The 12152-nt window shown below is 34.9% G+C and overlaps 33 non-coding genes across 33 annotated transcripts; 22 read left to right on the forward strand and 11 right to left on the reverse strand.

Annotated features, from left to right (window-relative positions):
• Positions 1-272: 272 nt before the first annotated feature.
• Trnam-cau (transfer RNA methionine (anticodon CAU)) lies at positions 273-344 on the reverse strand. The gene has a single exon. It is a non-coding gene; the product is annotated as a tRNA-Met (tRNA).
• Positions 345-617: 273 nt separating this feature from the next.
• On the forward strand, positions 618-690 carry Trnak-uuu (transfer RNA lysine (anticodon UUU)). Its single transcript has one exon. It is a non-coding gene; the product is annotated as a tRNA-Lys (tRNA).
• Positions 691-1008: 318 nt separating this feature from the next.
• Positions 1009-1081, forward strand: Trnak-uuu (transfer RNA lysine (anticodon UUU)). Its single transcript has one exon. It is a non-coding gene; the product is annotated as a tRNA-Lys (tRNA).
• Positions 1082-1362: 281 nt separating this feature from the next.
• Positions 1363-1434, reverse strand: Trnam-cau (transfer RNA methionine (anticodon CAU)). Its single transcript has one exon. It is a non-coding gene; the product is annotated as a tRNA-Met (tRNA).
• A 273-nt stretch (positions 1435-1707) lies between these two features.
• On the forward strand, positions 1708-1780 carry Trnak-uuu (transfer RNA lysine (anticodon UUU)). The gene has a single exon. It is a non-coding gene; the product is annotated as a tRNA-Lys (tRNA).
• A 318-nt stretch (positions 1781-2098) lies between these two features.
• Trnak-uuu (transfer RNA lysine (anticodon UUU)) lies at positions 2099-2171 on the forward strand. Its single transcript has one exon. It is a non-coding gene; the product is annotated as a tRNA-Lys (tRNA).
• Positions 2172-2451: 280 nt separating this feature from the next.
• Positions 2452-2523, reverse strand: Trnam-cau (transfer RNA methionine (anticodon CAU)). The gene has a single exon. It is a non-coding gene; the product is annotated as a tRNA-Met (tRNA).
• Positions 2524-2796: 273 nt separating this feature from the next.
• Positions 2797-2869, forward strand: Trnak-uuu (transfer RNA lysine (anticodon UUU)). Its single transcript has one exon. It is a non-coding gene; the product is annotated as a tRNA-Lys (tRNA).
• A 319-nt stretch (positions 2870-3188) lies between these two features.
• Trnak-uuu (transfer RNA lysine (anticodon UUU)) lies at positions 3189-3261 on the forward strand. Its single transcript has one exon. It is a non-coding gene; the product is annotated as a tRNA-Lys (tRNA).
• A 281-nt stretch (positions 3262-3542) lies between these two features.
• Trnam-cau (transfer RNA methionine (anticodon CAU)) lies at positions 3543-3614 on the reverse strand. Its single transcript has one exon. It is a non-coding gene; the product is annotated as a tRNA-Met (tRNA).
• Positions 3615-3887: 273 nt separating this feature from the next.
• Trnak-uuu (transfer RNA lysine (anticodon UUU)) lies at positions 3888-3960 on the forward strand. Its single transcript has one exon. It is a non-coding gene; the product is annotated as a tRNA-Lys (tRNA).
• Positions 3961-4279: 319 nt separating this feature from the next.
• Positions 4280-4352, forward strand: Trnak-uuu (transfer RNA lysine (anticodon UUU)). The gene has a single exon. It is a non-coding gene; the product is annotated as a tRNA-Lys (tRNA).
• Positions 4353-4633: 281 nt separating this feature from the next.
• Trnam-cau (transfer RNA methionine (anticodon CAU)) lies at positions 4634-4705 on the reverse strand. The gene has a single exon. It is a non-coding gene; the product is annotated as a tRNA-Met (tRNA).
• Positions 4706-4978: 273 nt separating this feature from the next.
• Trnak-uuu (transfer RNA lysine (anticodon UUU)) lies at positions 4979-5051 on the forward strand. Its single transcript has one exon. It is a non-coding gene; the product is annotated as a tRNA-Lys (tRNA).
• A 319-nt stretch (positions 5052-5370) lies between these two features.
• On the forward strand, positions 5371-5443 carry Trnak-uuu (transfer RNA lysine (anticodon UUU)). The gene has a single exon. It is a non-coding gene; the product is annotated as a tRNA-Lys (tRNA).
• A 281-nt stretch (positions 5444-5724) lies between these two features.
• Positions 5725-5796, reverse strand: Trnam-cau (transfer RNA methionine (anticodon CAU)). Its single transcript has one exon. It is a non-coding gene; the product is annotated as a tRNA-Met (tRNA).
• A 273-nt stretch (positions 5797-6069) lies between these two features.
• Trnak-uuu (transfer RNA lysine (anticodon UUU)) lies at positions 6070-6142 on the forward strand. The gene has a single exon. It is a non-coding gene; the product is annotated as a tRNA-Lys (tRNA).
• A 319-nt stretch (positions 6143-6461) lies between these two features.
• On the forward strand, positions 6462-6534 carry Trnak-uuu (transfer RNA lysine (anticodon UUU)). Its single transcript has one exon. It is a non-coding gene; the product is annotated as a tRNA-Lys (tRNA).
• A 281-nt stretch (positions 6535-6815) lies between these two features.
• Trnam-cau (transfer RNA methionine (anticodon CAU)) lies at positions 6816-6887 on the reverse strand. The gene has a single exon. It is a non-coding gene; the product is annotated as a tRNA-Met (tRNA).
• Positions 6888-7160: 273 nt separating this feature from the next.
• Trnak-uuu (transfer RNA lysine (anticodon UUU)) lies at positions 7161-7233 on the forward strand. The gene has a single exon. It is a non-coding gene; the product is annotated as a tRNA-Lys (tRNA).
• Positions 7234-7552: 319 nt separating this feature from the next.
• Positions 7553-7625, forward strand: Trnak-uuu (transfer RNA lysine (anticodon UUU)). The gene has a single exon. It is a non-coding gene; the product is annotated as a tRNA-Lys (tRNA).
• A 281-nt stretch (positions 7626-7906) lies between these two features.
• Trnam-cau (transfer RNA methionine (anticodon CAU)) lies at positions 7907-7978 on the reverse strand. Its single transcript has one exon. It is a non-coding gene; the product is annotated as a tRNA-Met (tRNA).
• A 273-nt stretch (positions 7979-8251) lies between these two features.
• On the forward strand, positions 8252-8324 carry Trnak-uuu (transfer RNA lysine (anticodon UUU)). Its single transcript has one exon. It is a non-coding gene; the product is annotated as a tRNA-Lys (tRNA).
• A 319-nt stretch (positions 8325-8643) lies between these two features.
• Positions 8644-8716, forward strand: Trnak-uuu (transfer RNA lysine (anticodon UUU)). The gene has a single exon. It is a non-coding gene; the product is annotated as a tRNA-Lys (tRNA).
• A 281-nt stretch (positions 8717-8997) lies between these two features.
• On the reverse strand, positions 8998-9069 carry Trnam-cau (transfer RNA methionine (anticodon CAU)). The gene has a single exon. It is a non-coding gene; the product is annotated as a tRNA-Met (tRNA).
• A 273-nt stretch (positions 9070-9342) lies between these two features.
• Trnak-uuu (transfer RNA lysine (anticodon UUU)) lies at positions 9343-9415 on the forward strand. The gene has a single exon. It is a non-coding gene; the product is annotated as a tRNA-Lys (tRNA).
• Positions 9416-9734: 319 nt separating this feature from the next.
• On the forward strand, positions 9735-9807 carry Trnak-uuu (transfer RNA lysine (anticodon UUU)). The gene has a single exon. It is a non-coding gene; the product is annotated as a tRNA-Lys (tRNA).
• A 281-nt stretch (positions 9808-10088) lies between these two features.
• Trnam-cau (transfer RNA methionine (anticodon CAU)) lies at positions 10089-10160 on the reverse strand. Its single transcript has one exon. It is a non-coding gene; the product is annotated as a tRNA-Met (tRNA).
• Positions 10161-10433: 273 nt separating this feature from the next.
• Trnak-uuu (transfer RNA lysine (anticodon UUU)) lies at positions 10434-10506 on the forward strand. The gene has a single exon. It is a non-coding gene; the product is annotated as a tRNA-Lys (tRNA).
• A 319-nt stretch (positions 10507-10825) lies between these two features.
• Trnak-uuu (transfer RNA lysine (anticodon UUU)) lies at positions 10826-10898 on the forward strand. The gene has a single exon. It is a non-coding gene; the product is annotated as a tRNA-Lys (tRNA).
• Positions 10899-11179: 281 nt separating this feature from the next.
• Trnam-cau (transfer RNA methionine (anticodon CAU)) lies at positions 11180-11251 on the reverse strand. Its single transcript has one exon. It is a non-coding gene; the product is annotated as a tRNA-Met (tRNA).
• A 273-nt stretch (positions 11252-11524) lies between these two features.
• Trnak-uuu (transfer RNA lysine (anticodon UUU)) lies at positions 11525-11597 on the forward strand. The gene has a single exon. It is a non-coding gene; the product is annotated as a tRNA-Lys (tRNA).
• Positions 11598-11916: 319 nt separating this feature from the next.
• Positions 11917-11989, forward strand: Trnak-uuu (transfer RNA lysine (anticodon UUU)). Its single transcript has one exon. It is a non-coding gene; the product is annotated as a tRNA-Lys (tRNA).
• Positions 11990-12152: the final 163 nt, after the last annotated feature.

A 12152-nucleotide genomic window follows, 5' to 3' on the forward strand; every position in this document is an offset into this window, starting at 1 on the left:
CATTTTTTGTGTTTTGTTATTTTTCTATTAGTAATCAAACGTACATTAAATTGTACATACTGGAGAATGAACAAACAGTTACTGAAGTGCACGTGTTCAACAGTATTTGAAAAAAAAATTTTGCTACACAAGTCGACTATCAGCATATATCTAAGTGCTTGATTGGTTCATATAAAACTAAATACTCACTGGTAAAACATGTTACAGATATACATACTAAATTTCTTTTGGATAAGCGTAAAAAACAAATTAATAAAGATAAAAAAAATGATTAGCAGAGCGTGGTTTCGATCCACGGACCTCTGGGTTATGGGCCCAGCACGCTTCCACTGCGCCACTCTGCTCATACTTCCTAATGGCATATTTTAACTATTTAATATGGCAAGGACACCAATATATTGCATCATTTAAAAATATATCATCAATGGTCTATCAATGGTCTGATATAGTGTTCTTGTCTGCATTTCCAACTGTCATTGTCATTTTAAAATCAACTATTAATTTACTCTGTTTTCACTTTAGTAGAATATTATACCGTTGCATATGATACACATGCTGAAAGCGTTTCCCGCCATATCACACCAAAAAAATCATATTTACCGCTTAGTACTTCGTCAGCCCGCGTAGCTCAGTCGGTAGAGCATCAGACTTTTAATCTGAGGGTCTAGGGTTCGAGTCCCTACGTGGGCGATGGATATTTTTTGATACTTTTTGAAAGTTTAGCACATTATAGATATATTTCTATTGATATACACAATGCAAGTATTTTTCTTCACATTAGTATGTTCGCAGGTGATATTGGTCACAGCTGCATCATTGAAAAATAGTTAAAGCATTGACTGCCTTCCAAAACGATTTTGAAATATAAGAAAACATTGAGATTCACATTACTCTCTTTATTTTATTTTCAAAGAAGCATTCAGTAAATGCTTCTGGTGAACAAATCTCTCGAAACTTCAACAAATATCAAACTTTAAATAATCACTATTTCCACCTATTATTCATGGAGCCCGCGTAGCTCAGTCGGTAGAGCATCAGACTTTTAATCTGAGGGTCTAGGGTTCGAGTCCCTACGTGGGCGGCCTCCATTTTTTGTGTTTTGTTATTTTTCTATTAGTAATCAAACGTACATTAAATTGTACATACTGGAGAATGAACAAACAGTTACTGAAGTGCACGTGTTCAACAGTATTTATTTGAAAAAAAAATTTTGCTACACAAGTCGACTATCAGCATATATCTAAGTGCTTGATTGGTTCATATAAAACTAAATACTCACTGGTAAAACATGTTACAGATATACATACTAAATTTCTTTTGGATAAGCGTAAAAAACAAATTAATAAAGATAAAAAAAATGATTAGCAGAGCGTGGTTTCGATCCACGGACCTCTGGGTTATGGGCCCAGCACGCTTCCACTGCGCCACTCTGCTCATACTTCCTAATGGCATATTTTAACTATTTAATATGGCAAGGACACCAATATATTGCATCATTTAAAAATATATCATCAATGGTCTATCAATGGTCTGATATAGTGTTCTTGTCTGCATTTCCAACTGTCATTGTCATTTTAAAATCAACTATTAATTTACTCTGTTTTCACTTTAGTAGAATATTATACCGTTGCATATGATACACATGCTGAAAGCGTTTCCCGCCATATCACACCAAAAAAATCATATTTACCGCTTAGTACTTCGTCAGCCCGCGTAGCTCAGTCGGTAGAGCATCAGACTTTTAATCTGAGGGTCTAGGGTTCGAGTCCCTACGTGGGCGATGGATATTTTTTGATACTTTTTGAAAGTTTAGCACATTATAGATATATTTCTATTGATATACACAATGCAAGTATTTTTCTTCACATTAGTATGTTCGCAGGTGATATTGGTCACAGCTGCATCATTGAAAAATAGTTAAAGCATTGACTGCCTTCCAAAACGATTTGAAATATAAGAAAACATTGAGATTCACATTACTCTCTTTATTTTATTTTCAAAGAAGCATTCAGTAAATGCTTCTGGTGAACAAATCTCTTCGAAACTTCAACAAATATCAAACTTTAAATAATCACTATTTCCACCTATTATTCATGGAGCCCGCGTAGCTCAGTCGGTAGAGCATCAGACTTTTAATCTGAGGGTCTAGGGTTCGAGTCCCTACGTGGGCGGCCTCCATTTTTGTGTTTTGTTATTTTTCTATTAGTAATCAAACGTACATTAAATTGTACATACTGGAGAATGAACAAACAGTTACTGAAGTGCACGTGTTCAACAGTATTTATTTGAAAAAAAAATTTTGCTACACAAGTCGACTATCAGCATATATCTAAGTGCTTGATTGGTTCATATAAAACTAAATACTCACTGGTAAAACATGTTACAGATATACATACTAAATTTCTTTTGGATAAGCGTAAAAAACAAATTAATAAAGATAAAAAAAATGATTAGCAGAGCGTGGTTTCGATCCACGGACCTCTGGGTTATGGGCCCAGCACGCTTCCACTGCGCCACTCTGCTCATACTTCCTAATGGCATATTTTAACTATTTAATATGGCAAGGACACCAATATATTGCATCATTTAAAAATATATCATCAATGGTCTATCAATGGTCTGATATAGTGTTCTTGTCTGCATTTCCAACTGTCATTGTCATTTTAAAATCAACTATTAATTTACTCTGTTTTCACTTTAGTAGAATATTATACCGTTGCATATGATACACATGCTGAAAGCGTTTCCCGCCATATCACACCAAAAAAATCATATTTACCGCTTAGTACTTCGTCAGCCCGCGTAGCTCAGTCGGTAGAGCATCAGACTTTTAATCTGAGGGTCTAGGGTTCGAGTCCCTACGTGGGCGATGGATATTTTTTGATACTTTTTGAAAGTTTAGCACATTATAGATATATTTCTATTGATATACACAATGCAAGTATTTTTCTTCACATTAGTATGTTCGCAGGTGATATTGGTCACAGCTGCATCATTGAAAAATAGTTAAAGCATTGACTGCCTTCCAAAACGATTTTGAAATATAAGAAAACATTGAGATTCACATTACTCTCTTTATTTTATTTTCAAAGAAGCATTCAGTAAATGCTTCTGGTGAACAAATCTCTTCGAAACTTCAACAAATATCAAACTTTAAATAATCACTATTTCCACCTATTATTCATGGAGCCCGCGTAGCTCAGTCGGTAGAGCATCAGACTTTTAATCTGAGGGTCTAGGGTTCGAGTCCCTACGTGGGCGGCCTCCATTTTTTGTGTTTTGTTATTTTTCTATTAGTAATCAAACGTACATTAAATTGTACATACTGGAGAATGAACAAACAGTTACTGAAGTGCACGTGTTCAACAGTATTTATTTGAAAAAAAAATTTTGCTACACAAGTCGACTATCAGCATATATCTAAGTGCTTGATTGGTTCATATAAAACTAAATACTCACTGGTAAAACATGTTACAGATATACATACTAAATTTCTTTTGGATAAGCGTAAAAAACAAATTAATAAAGATAAAAAAAATGATTAGCAGAGCGTGGTTTCGATCCACGGACCTCTGGGTTATGGGCCCAGCACGCTTCCACTGCGCCACTCTGCTCATACTTCCTAATGGCATATTTTAACTATTTAATATGGCAAGGACACCAATATATTGCATCATTTAAAAATATATCATCAATGGTCTATCAATGGTCTGATATAGTGTTCTTGTCTGCATTTCCAACTGTCATTGTCATTTTAAAATCAACTATTAATTTACTCTGTTTTCACTTTAGTAGAATATTATACCGTTGCATATGATACACATGCTGAAAGCGTTTCCCGCCATATCACACCAAAAAAATCATATTTACCGCTTAGTACTTCGTCAGCCCGCGTAGCTCAGTCGGTAGAGCATCAGACTTTTAATCTGAGGGTCTAGGGTTCGAGTCCCTACGTGGGCGATGGATATTTTTTGATACTTTTTGAAAGTTTAGCACATTATAGATATATTTCTATTGATATACACAATGCAAGTATTTTTCTTCACATTAGTATGTTCGCAGGTGATATTGGTCACAGCTGCATCATTGAAAAATAGTTAAAGCATTGACTGCCTTCCAAAACGATTTTGAAATATAAGAAAACATTGAGATTCACATTACTCTCTTTATTTTATTTTCAAAGAAGCATTCAGTAAATGCTTCTGGTGAACAAATCTCTTCGAAACTTCAACAAATATCAAACTTTAAATAATCACTATTTCCACCTATTATTCATGGAGCCCGCGTAGCTCAGTCGGTAGAGCATCAGACTTTTAATCTGAGGGTCTAGGGTTCGAGTCCCTACGTGGGCGGCCTCCATTTTTTGTGTTTTGTTATTTTTCTATTAGTAATCAAACGTACATTAAATTGTACATACTGGAGAATGAACAAACAGTTACTGAAGTGCACGTGTTCAACAGTATTTATTTGAAAAAAAAATTTTGCTACACAAGTCGACTATCAGCATATATCTAAGTGCTTGATTGGTTCATATAAAACTAAATACTCACTGGTAAAACATGTTACAGATATACATACTAAATTTCTTTTGGATAAGCGTAAAAAACAAATTAATAAAGATAAAAAAAATGATTAGCAGAGCGTGGTTTCGATCCACGGACCTCTGGGTTATGGGCCCAGCACGCTTCCACTGCGCCACTCTGCTCATACTTCCTAATGGCATATTTTAACTATTTAATATGGCAAGGACACCAATATATTGCATCATTTAAAAATATATCATCAATGGTCTATCAATGGTCTGATATAGTGTTCTTGTCTGCATTTCCAACTGTCATTGTCATTTTAAAATCAACTATTAATTTACTCTGTTTTCACTTTAGTAGAATATTATACCGTTGCATATGATACACATGCTGAAAGCGTTTCCCGCCATATCACACCAAAAAAATCATATTTACCGCTTAGTACTTCGTCAGCCCGCGTAGCTCAGTCGGTAGAGCATCAGACTTTTAATCTGAGGGTCTAGGGTTCGAGTCCCTACGTGGGCGATGGATATTTTTTGATACTTTTTGAAAGTTTAGCACATTATAGATATATTTCTATTGATATACACAATGCAAGTATTTTTCTTCACATTAGTATGTTCGCAGGTGATATTGGTCACAGCTGCATCATTGAAAAATAGTTAAAGCATTGACTGCCTTCCAAAACGATTTTGAAATATAAGAAAACATTGAGATTCACATTACTCTCTTTATTTTATTTTCAAAGAAGCATTCAGTAAATGCTTCTGGTGAACAAATCTCTTCGAAACTTCAACAAATATCAAACTTTAAATAATCACTATTTCCACCTATTATTCATGGAGCCCGCGTAGCTCAGTCGGTAGAGCATCAGACTTTTAATCTGAGGGTCTAGGGTTCGAGTCCCTACGTGGGCGGCCTCCATTTTTTGTGTTTTGTTATTTTTCTATTAGTAATCAAACGTACATTAAATTGTACATACTGGAGAATGAACAAACAGTTACTGAAGTGCACGTGTTCAACAGTATTTATTTGAAAAAAAAATTTTGCTACACAAGTCGACTATCAGCATATATCTAAGTGCTTGATTGGTTCATATAAAACTAAATACTCACTGGTAAAACATGTTACAGATATACATACTAAATTTCTTTTGGATAAGCGTAAAAAACAAATTAATAAAGATAAAAAAAATGATTAGCAGAGCGTGGTTTCGATCCACGGACCTCTGGGTTATGGGCCCAGCACGCTTCCACTGCGCCACTCTGCTCATACTTCCTAATGGCATATTTTAACTATTTAATATGGCAAGGACACCAATATATTGCATCATTTAAAAATATATCATCAATGGTCTATCAATGGTCTGATATAGTGTTCTTGTCTGCATTTCCAACTGTCATTGTCATTTTAAAATCAACTATTAATTTACTCTGTTTTCACTTTAGTAGAATATTATACCGTTGCATATGATACACATGCTGAAAGCGTTTCCCGCCATATCACACCAAAAAAATCATATTTACCGCTTAGTACTTCGTCAGCCCGCGTAGCTCAGTCGGTAGAGCATCAGACTTTTAATCTGAGGGTCTAGGGTTCGAGTCCCTACGTGGGCGATGGATATTTTTTGATACTTTTTGAAAGTTTAGCACATTATAGATATATTTCTATTGATATACACAATGCAAGTATTTTTCTTCACATTAGTATGTTCGCAGGTGATATTGGTCACAGCTGCATCATTGAAAAATAGTTAAAGCATTGACTGCCTTCCAAAACGATTTTGAAATATAAGAAAACATTGAGATTCACATTACTCTCTTTATTTTATTTTCAAAGAAGCATTCAGTAAATGCTTCTGGTGAACAAATCTCTTCGAAACTTCAACAAATATCAAACTTTAAATAATCACTATTTCCACCTATTATTCATGGAGCCCGCGTAGCTCAGTCGGTAGAGCATCAGACTTTTAATCTGAGGGTCTAGGGTTCGAGTCCCTACGTGGGCGGCCTCCATTTTTTGTGTTTTGTTATTTTTCTATTAGTAATCAAACGTACATTAAATTGTACATACTGGAGAATGAACAAACAGTTACTGAAGTGCACGTGTTCAACAGTATTTATTTGAAAAAAAAATTTTGCTACACAAGTCGACTATCAGCATATATCTAAGTGCTTGATTGGTTCATATAAAACTAAATACTCACTGGTAAAACATGTTACAGATATACATACTAAATTTCTTTTGGATAAGCGTAAAAAACAAATTAATAAAGATAAAAAAAATGATTAGCAGAGCGTGGTTTCGATCCACGGACCTCTGGGTTATGGGCCCAGCACGCTTCCACTGCGCCACTCTGCTCATACTTCCTAATGGCATATTTTAACTATTTAATATGGCAAGGACACCAATATATTGCATCATTTAAAAATATATCATCAATGGTCTATCAATGGTCTGATATAGTGTTCTTGTCTGCATTTCCAACTGTCATTGTCATTTTAAAATCAACTATTAATTTACTCTGTTTTCACTTTAGTAGAATATTATACCGTTGCATATGATACACATGCTGAAAGCGTTTCCCGCCATATCACACCAAAAAAATCATATTTACCGCTTAGTACTTCGTCAGCCCGCGTAGCTCAGTCGGTAGAGCATCAGACTTTTAATCTGAGGGTCTAGGGTTCGAGTCCCTACGTGGGCGATGGATATTTTTTGATACTTTTTGAAAGTTTAGCACATTATAGATATATTTCTATTGATATACACAATGCAAGTATTTTTCTTCACATTAGTATGTTCGCAGGTGATATTGGTCACAGCTGCATCATTGAAAAATAGTTAAAGCATTGACTGCCTTCCAAAACGATTTTGAAATATAAGAAAACATTGAGATTCACATTACTCTCTTTATTTTATTTTCAAAGAAGCATTCAGTAAATGCTTCTGGTGAACAAATCTCTTCGAAACTTCAACAAATATCAAACTTTAAATAATCACTATTTCCACCTATTATTCATGGAGCCCGCGTAGCTCAGTCGGTAGAGCATCAGACTTTTAATCTGAGGGTCTAGGGTTCGAGTCCCTACGTGGGCGGCCTCCATTTTTTGTGTTTTGTTATTTTTCTATTAGTAATCAAACGTACATTAAATTGTACATACTGGAGAATGAACAAACAGTTACTGAAGTGCACGTGTTCAACAGTATTTATTTGAAAAAAAAATTTTGCTACACAAGTCGACTATCAGCATATATCTAAGTGCTTGATTGGTTCATATAAAACTAAATACTCACTGGTAAAACATGTTACAGATATACATACTAAATTTCTTTTGGATAAGCGTAAAAAACAAATTAATAAAGATAAAAAAAATGATTAGCAGAGCGTGGTTTCGATCCACGGACCTCTGGGTTATGGGCCCAGCACGCTTCCACTGCGCCACTCTGCTCATACTTCCTAATGGCATATTTTAACTATTTAATATGGCAAGGACACCAATATATTGCATCATTTAAAAATATATCATCAATGGTCTATCAATGGTCTGATATAGTGTTCTTGTCTGCATTTCCAACTGTCATTGTCATTTTAAAATCAACTATTAATTTACTCTGTTTTCACTTTAGTAGAATATTATACCGTTGCATATGATACACATGCTGAAAGCGTTTCCCGCCATATCACACCAAAAAAATCATATTTACCGCTTAGTACTTCGTCAGCCCGCGTAGCTCAGTCGGTAGAGCATCAGACTTTTAATCTGAGGGTCTAGGGTTCGAGTCCCTACGTGGGCGATGGATATTTTTTGATACTTTTTGAAAGTTTAGCACATTATAGATATATTTCTATTGATATACACAATGCAAGTATTTTTCTTCACATTAGTATGTTCGCAGGTGATATTGGTCACAGCTGCATCATTGAAAAATAGTTAAAGCATTGACTGCCTTCCAAAACGATTTTGAAATATAAGAAAACATTGAGATTCACATTACTCTCTTTATTTTATTTTCAAAGAAGCATTCAGTAAATGCTTCTGGTGAACAAATCTCTTCGAAACTTCAACAAATATCAAACTTTAAATAATCACTATTTCCACCTATTATTCATGGAGCCCGCGTAGCTCAGTCGGTAGAGCATCAGACTTTTAATCTGAGGGTCTAGGGTTCGAGTCCCTACGTGGGCGGCCTCCATTTTTTGTGTTTTGTTATTTTTCTATTAGTAATCAAACGTACATTAAATTGTACATACTGGAGAATGAACAAACAGTTACTGAAGTGCACGTGTTCAACAGTATTTATTTGAAAAAAAAATTTTGCTACACAAGTCGACTATCAGCATATATCTAAGTGCTTGATTGGTTCATATAAAACTAAATACTCACTGGTAAAACATGTTACAGATATACATACTAAATTTCTTTTGGATAAGCGTAAAAAACAAATTAATAAAGATAAAAAAAATGATTAGCAGAGCGTGGTTTCGATCCACGGACCTCTGGGTTATGGGCCCAGCACGCTTCCACTGCGCCACTCTGCTCATACTTCCTAATGGCATATTTTAACTATTTAATATGGCAAGGACACCAATATATTGCATCATTTAAAAATATATCATCAATGGTCTATCAATGGTCTGATATAGTGTTCTTGTCTGCATTTCCAACTGTCATTGTCATTTTAAAATCAACTATTAATTTACTCTGTTTTCACTTTAGTAGAATATTATACCGTTGCATATGATACACATGCTGAAAGCGTTTCCCGCCATATCACACCAAAAAAATCATATTTACCGCTTAGTACTTCGTCAGCCCGCGTAGCTCAGTCGGTAGAGCATCAGACTTTTAATCTGAGGGTCTAGGGTTCGAGTCCCTACGTGGGCGATGGATATTTTTTGATACTTTTTGAAAGTTTAGCACATTATAGATATATTTCTATTGATATACACAATGCAAGTATTTTTCTTCACATTAGTATGTTCGCAGGTGATATTGGTCACAGCTGCATCATTGAAAAATAGTTAAAGCATTGACTGCCTTCCAAAACGATTTTGAAATATAAGAAAACATTGAGATTCACATTACTCTCTTTATTTTATTTTCAAAGAAGCATTCAGTAAATGCTTCTGGTGAACAAATCTCTTCGAAACTTCAACAAATATCAAACTTTAAATAATCACTATTTCCACCTATTATTCATGGAGCCCGCGTAGCTCAGTCGGTAGAGCATCAGACTTTTAATCTGAGGGTCTAGGGTTCGAGTCCCTACGTGGGCGGCCTCCATTTTTTGTGTTTTGTTATTTTTCTATTAGTAATCAAACGTACATTAAATTGTACATACTGGAGAATGAACAAACAGTTACTGAAGTGCACGTGTTCAACAGTATTTATTTGAAAAAAAAATTTTGCTACACAAGTCGACTATCAGCATATATCTAAGTGCTTGATTGGTTCATATAAAACTAAATACTCACTGGTAAAACATGTTACAGATATACATACTAAATTTCTTTTGGATAAGCGTAAAAAACAAATTAATAAAGATAAAAAAAATGATTAGCAGAGCGTGGTTTCGATCCACGGACCTCTGGGTTATGGGCCCAGCACGCTTCCACTGCGCCACTCTGCTCATACTTCCTAATGGCATATTTTAACTATTTAATATGGCAAGGACACCAATATATTGCATCATTTAAAAATATATCATCAATGGTCTATCAATGGTCTGATATAGTGTTCTTGTCTGCATTTCCAACTGTCATTGTCATTTTAAAATCAACTATTAATTTACTCTGTTTTCACTTTAGTAGAATATTATACCGTTGCATATGATACACATGCTGAAAGCGTTTCCCGCCATATCACACCAAAAAAATCATATTTACCGCTTAGTACTTCGTCAGCCCGCGTAGCTCAGTCGGTAGAGCATCAGACTTTTAATCTGAGGGTCTAGGGTTCGAGTCCCTACGTGGGCGATGGATATTTTTTGATACTTTTTGAAAGTTTAGCACATTATAGATATATTTCTATTGATATACACAATGCAAGTATTTTTCTTCACATTAGTATGTTCGCAGGTGATATTGGTCACAGCTGCATCATTGAAAAATAGTTAAAGCATTGACTGCCTTCCAAAACGATTTTGAAATATAAGAAAACATTGAGATTCACATTACTCTCTTTATTTTATTTTCAAAGAAGCATTCAGTAAATGCTTCTGGTGAACAAATCTCTTCGAAACTTCAACAAATATCAAACTTTAAATAATCACTATTTCCACCTATTATTCATGGAGCCCGCGTAGCTCAGTCGGTAGAGCATCAGACTTTTAATCTGAGGGTCTAGGGTTCGAGTCCCTACGTGGGCGGCCTCCATTTTTTGTGTTTTGTTATTTTTCTATTAGTAATCAAACGTACATTAAATTGTACATACTGGAGAATGAACAAACAGTTACTGAAGTGCACGTGTTCAACAGTATTTATTTGAAAAAAAAATTTTGCTACACAAGTCGACTATCAGCATATATCTAAGTGCTTGATTGGTTCATATAAAACTAAATACTCACTGGTAAAACATGTTACAGATATACATACTAAATTTCTTTTGGATAAGCGTAAAAAACAAATTAATAAAGATAAAAAAAATGATTAGCAGAGCGTGGTTTCGATCCACGGACCTCTGGGTTATGGGCCCAGCACGCTTCCACTGCGCCACTCTGCTCATACTTCCTAATGGCATATTTTAACTATTTAATATGGCAAGGACACCAATATATTGCATCATTTAAAAATATATCATCAATGGTCTATCAATGGTCTGATATAGTGTTCTTGTCTGCATTTCCAACTGTCATTGTCATTTTAAAATCAACTATTAATTTACTCTGTTTTCACTTTAGTAGAATATTATACCGTTGCATATGATACACATGCTGAAAGCGTTTCCCGCCATATCACACCAAAAAAATCATATTTACCGCTTAGTACTTCGTCAGCCCGCGTAGCTCAGTCGGTAGAGCATCAGACTTTTAATCTGAGGGTCTAGGGTTCGAGTCCCTACGTGGGCGATGGATATTTTTTGATACTTTTTGAAAGTTTAGCACATTATAGATATATTTCTATTGATATACACAATGCAAGTATTTTTCTTCACATTAGTATGTTCGCAGGTGATATTGGTCACAGCTGCATCATTGAAAAATAGTTAAAGCATTGACTGCCTTCCAAAACGATTTTGAAATATAAGAAAACATTGAGATTCACATTACTCTCTTTATTTTATTTTCAAAGAAGCATTCAGTAAATGCTTCTGGTGAACAAATCTCTTCGAAACTTCAACAAATATCAAACTTTAAATAATCACTATTTCCACCTATTATTCATGGAGCCCGCGTAGCTCAGTCGGTAGAGCATCAGACTTTTAATCTGAGGGTCTAGGGTTCGAGTCCCTACGTGGGCGGCCTCCATTTTTTGTGTTTTGTTATTTTTCTATTAGTAATCAAACGTACATTAAATTGTACATACTGGAGAATGAACAAACAGTTACTGAAGTGCACGTGTTCAACAGTATTTATTTGAAAAAAAAATTTTGCTACACAAGTCGACTATCAGCATATATCTAA

Source organism: Perna viridis, chromosome 6, assembly GCF_037379345.1.
Source record: "Perna viridis isolate PV_CMFRI_1.1 ecotype Kerala chromosome 6, ASM3737934v1, whole genome shotgun sequence".
Classification (NCBI taxonomy): domain Eukaryota; kingdom Metazoa; phylum Mollusca; class Bivalvia; order Mytilida; family Mytilidae; genus Perna; species Perna viridis.